The following is a 6,000-nucleotide window of genomic DNA, read 5'->3' on the forward strand; positions in this document are numbered from 1 at the left end:
AATGAAATATTGGTTACTAAGTTGATTTAGGTTGCATTTTATATTTCTGAATTTTCAAACTTATAACAATTTTACTACTAAAGTTTGCACTTAGTGATGTTTCCCTTAAATATATATAGGATGTGATATAGGTTGGTGAGAGTATGTGCAAACTCGATCCTTGATTCTATCAATTAAAATTGCATCTTTTTGGGATTTTGTGATATTGGATTTTTAAAAATCTACTTCTTTATTTTTTTTTTAATTCTACAATAATCAAAGTTCAAAACAATCTCAATGGAAATATCGAATTCTTAATTTTGGATGTTTCTGAAAAAATTATAAAAACAAAAAGTTCAAAAATAAAATTTATTAGTAAATAAATATTTTGTGGTTTTCGAACAAGTTAACATGGACATTATTTATATTATACTTATATTAATGTCATTTTTATGCTTATTTTTCATACGATATAATAGAAATATTGATTCATCCCATATTGATGTCGAATTCATGGAAATATAAAAATATCGTTGAAATTTAATATTATGACGACAGCAAAGGTGTAAAGTAGATAGATTTAAAGCCAAGATCTAAAAACATTATATGTTTTGTGGCACGAAGAGTGAGTACTATATTGTTTGAAGCTTATATTAAGTTTCTCAGTTAATCAAGATCAATCGTTTGTTCGTGGATGTATTGATGATATACCAAAATATATATATATATATATATATTTTTCATTCTAGTTATTGACTTTGTTAAAGTCGAAAAAGATTCGAAAAAACAATAATCAAATATCTTTTGACTAATTCACTCCCTTCTCATTCCTTTTTATAGAGTTGGTACGCAAAAAAAAAAAAAAAAAAAAAAAAAAAAAACATAGACTATTAGTACATCATTGTAAATGTCTTAAAAGGTGAAACGATTAGAGATAAATCTTTAATTTAAATACTACTTTGGTTCTTATACTTTTAATTTTAGTTTATGTTAGTCTTTGTATTTTAAAAATATGTATTGTGGTCTTTGTACTTTCACAATGTTTATTTTTGTTTTTATACTTTCAAGTTTAGTTCATTTTGAGTCGTTGAAAAAACTAGTCACTTTTTAGAAGTACAATAACTAAAATAAATATCTATAAAAATATAGAAATTAAAATGGACAAAAGTTAAAGTACAAAGAATAAAAAAGAATCTTTTGCAAAAAATTAAAATCAAATCTACATCGAGGCCTCGATAACCCCTCAATTTGTTTAAATCCCAATTGGTGCATTCTTTGCAAGAAGCTGAATGAAACATTGGCTCATATCGATGCCATTTCCATCCTCCTTGGATGATCTCATGACAAACTTCCTATTCATATAGCATAAGAAAGTTTCTTTTGTAATTATGATACTTCCTCTATCTTTGGAATTGGAAAGCTTTTCTCTAGCCTCTCTATTATTCTAAGTCCATTGTACTTGATCATTTTGTTTTCATCAATGAAACTCTGAAGATTAAAAAAAAAAAAAAAAAAAAAAAAAAAAAATCTTAACCCAAGTAACCATATAAATAATATTTATAAAAACTATCTTTTAAACCATTTAAAGACACTTCCTTCGTAATTAAAAGCATTCCAAAAAAGCATAGGCTTTGAACGGTTACTTCATAACGAAGAAAAACGACACTATTTTTTGTCACTTCAAGAGGCAACCTATGAAACCATATACAAAGAATTTCAGCAATCTAACATCCAGATGGTGAGATGATGTAATTAGTTTTTATATGAAGTCTCAATCTCAAAAAAGTTGAGGATTAATTTATTTAAATAAAGAAAAGAGTTTATGATAGGAAGGATAATAAAACAAATAACAAACACACATATCAGTCAAAAAGTCTTCAATTCTAAAGTAATATGATTGTAGCATTAAAGTTAAAAAGAGACCAAAGTTCCATATACTTAATAGTGAAAAAGTTACCAAAAAAGAGGTTGAATAATAAAGATGTGGCATAATTATGTTTGAATGCATTTGGCTTTTCTTGATTTTTATTTCTTAGCATCTCAAAATATCTAAAAGTGAAAAAAATAAATGCAATTTTGTCAAAAGATTTAAGTAAATAAGACGTTTCAATGTCTCAAAATTTAAGGAAAAAAAATTCTATTCATATAATGTGAAACATGACTCCACGTTTAATAATTATATGATTCATTTTTATATTAATATTTGAAAGAAATAGGGTGAAGAATAATTCAATTGAAAATAAAATAATAATCAACTTTTTAAAGATTTGAATAGAAATTTGTTTTTTTTTTATTGCTTTCTTTTAATTCTATATTAAATTATCACTAATTAACTTAAAAAGACATATCATTGAGAATTGACAATCAATGTAGATAGAAAAACATAAAGCAAAAGAGATTTGATATACAGATTTACTGATTCACTAATAGTGTGCTACTTTAAATCTACAGATAGATGGAGAACAATTTTATTAGAGAGAATGATACATATAGAATTCCAACGCCTTTAGAATTAGATAATTTATATAGTGCACTTTTCTAAACCCTCAGGTCATAAACGTAAATCACTATACTTGGTTGTTTGAAGTGCTGCATACCAGATTAAAAATATTCCAACATGTATACTTAGCGTAAGTGAGCTTAGCTCAAGGTAATTAGTATGACTTTCTTCTCTAGAGATGGAAGGTTCGATCCTCATTTTCGTCATTGTATTAAAAAAACATGTATACTTATATAGTTATATAGATGGTCTAGTTTAGTTCAACTTATACGCAAGCCTTATACATATTATATGTATTTTTCTTAGGTAAAGTTTATAAAGAGAACTTAATTATAAACTTTTAATAATATGACTTTAATTTATGAATAAAAGGAAGACGAGATAGCTAAAAATTGAGGGTTTAATTTAGCCAATTTAGATTTCAAATGCTCATTTGATTTTATTTTGAATTGGTTAATGTGATAGGACAAATCTTTTGAATTGGTTAACGTGGTGATTGATAAAATTTTTTTTAATAAAAAGTTAATGTGATTTAAACCAAGGTTTTCTTTAAAAAATTTCGTAATAATTCTTAGTTTTTTAAAAAAGCTTTTTATTGGATGATTTAATTAACCTCTTAAATCTAAACCTTAACTTAAACCAAATACATTTTTAGTCTTTTATTTATTTTGAATTGAATATTTGGATTATTTTAACCTATTATTTGTTTGTAATTTTGTGATAATTGTATCTATATTAATTTTTTTAAAATTGATTTGGATACAAGATTATTTTTTTAATTTCAAACTTTAATTTAAAATAATATATTATTTTTTCTATTTTTTTTAATAAAATTTTGTCATAAGTGTTTCGCATTTGGAAAAAATGATTTCATTATTTTTCAAATTTAATTTTAAAATTTTAATTTAAAGATATTGTTTTTTCTATCAAAACCATAAAATCGTAAATCTCTTTTGATTTGCAAATACCTTCTCCTTGATTTTAAATTTTATGAAAAAAGAAAAAAAAAGTACAAAAGCATTTAAAAAATAATAGAAATTAGGACAAATTGCAAAAACCATCCTTGAAGTATGGTTGTAATTACAATTAAACCCTCAAACTTGCAATAATTGTAGAAATTAGGCCCCCAAATGATAAAAATTGAACCTTTAAACTTATACTATCACTACATTTTCTAATATAAGTTTGAGGATCCAAATTTAATAATAATGTAAGTTTGAAGACTCAATTTTTACAACCGAATGTTTGAGGGTATAATTACAATTATTACCATATTTTAGGGATGTTTTTTACAATTTTTCCTAAAAATTATATTATAACTCCTAAACTAGTTGGTGTGCATTTACAAAAATTAAAAAATAAAAGAAAAAAACTAAAAGAGCATAAAAATAATCATCAATCATAAATTAATTTTAAATTTTGAAAAAAAAAAACACTTTACCCTAGCATAAAGGCATAAACAAGCAAATAGCTCATTAGAACAAATACTTATTTGAAGTTGATCATTAGTTCTTATATCATATTAGATAAATATGAGGATAAATATGAGGTTCTTTAATCTTAAAATCAATTGACTATGAGAGAAGTAACCTATATATCTTATAATGATTTTGAGATCTCTCTATTTTTTCAATATAGAATCCTCGACAGACTTTCTCAAGATGATGTATTTTTGGAGTTATGTTATAGATTTCACGTCAAAAAGATGAAAATACATGAGTTCTTACTCTTCTAATTGCCAACTAATTTTGAGACGAAATCTTATATTTAATCTAATATATGGTATTTGAGCCCATGAAGCTAAAATGAGTATTTAGTAAAAAAAAATAAATTCAACTCAGATACAGTAAATTCAAAGAGACACCATCTCGAGAGTACATGATGGAGATCCCACATTGAAAAGATGAGGAAACATCACGATCTTTATAAGATGCATGAGTTATTTTTCCTAGTGTATATTAATTTTGAGATAGAAGTTTATATTAATTCAATAAAATCAAATCATTTTAATATGTTAGAGAGATTGATATTTCTAACCTAAAAAAATTTTGAATGGACAAAATTTATATATTTTTTAAAACTTCTTTTTCTAACCTATTTCTTACATTTTCAGATTTTAAGTGGAGCACTCCATAGAATGAAAATATTATTTTATCCTTCATTCTAGTGCCTCTAAGTTTACCTTTACCGGCTAACATAAATTTGTATACCCAACTTCAATTTTCTATTTTGTTTGTCTCTATATTTTTAGCAAGTTTCAATAGTATAAGTATTATACCGATTGGACTACATGATCATTTTATGGTCAATACCTAAAATTTTAAAATCATAACTTTGATTTCTAAATTTGTATTAGGTTTAAATACTAAGAAATATAAATTTGCACTCCTCAATTTTAAGAGTTAATTTGAACCATTAACTAATAATTGTATCAACTTAAACATAAATTTTCGTTGTGTTTAGATAAACTTCGCATTAGACTTATAATTTTATAAATTAAATACCTAAATTTTTATAAGTGAATTAATCTAGACTCTCAATTAAGATTTTTTTTTTTTTTGAAAATTGTTCATACATTAATTTCAATTTTCTATTTTCTTAATCTGGCATTTTAACAAGTCTATGCATATGTAGAATTGAACATATGGACAACTTTTAAAAGTAATCTTTACCTAGGAGCTAAAGTGAATCACTTATAACCGTTTTGAAGTTCAATTGAAATAATTATATGTTTCACACGATATTTTTTAACTAAGTCAGAAGGAGAGTGTTAATTAATATATGTATGAAAGTTTAAGATTTAAATTGATACAATTATTATTTCGAGGTTTAAATTGATATAACCTCATAGTTTAGGGGTTGTAAATTGAAAATTTTCCTAAATACTATTTTGGTCCATATACTTTTGACTTTCGTTCATTTTGATATTTAACCTTCAAAATGTTCACTTTGATCCCTATATATTTTTTCAATGTTTTTCATTTTTGTCTCTATTTTTAAAATGTTATTTTGGTTTTATACTTTTAACTTTAGTTCATTTAGATCCTTGAACTTTAAAAAAATGACCATTTTGGCCCAACATGAAATAAAAATGAACATGAAGAGACTAAAATGGTCATTTTTAAATATACAAGGATTAAAATAAACACCGTAAAAGTACATGAACCAAAATAAATTAAAACTAAAAATATAGATAAAAAAAATGAACATATTCAACCAACCAAAGCCAAAAGAACATGAAATAAAAAAGTATTTTGACCTTGCTAATAACACGGCAAGATTTTGACTCCTCCCACCGTGAAAAAAAAAAAAGAAAAAAAAAAGTTTCGTCATTTTATATTTGAGCAATATATTGATCAATGAAATTAGGATGGATTGAATTGAAATCAAAAGTTATAATCGGTTAGATGAAAAGAAAAATTATGAATAATATATGTTGATGCCAAATTTTAGACACGAGAAGTGACCCTGACTTTCACCTGATACCAATTGTGAATTTGTTTGAAGGAGAGAATGTGGCT

This window comes from Benincasa hispida, chromosome 8 (assembly GCF_027475165.1).
Source record: "Benincasa hispida cultivar pf3 chromosome 8, pf3_genome.v1.1, whole genome shotgun sequence".
Classification (NCBI taxonomy): Eukaryota; Viridiplantae; Streptophyta; class Magnoliopsida; order Cucurbitales; family Cucurbitaceae; genus Benincasa; species Benincasa hispida.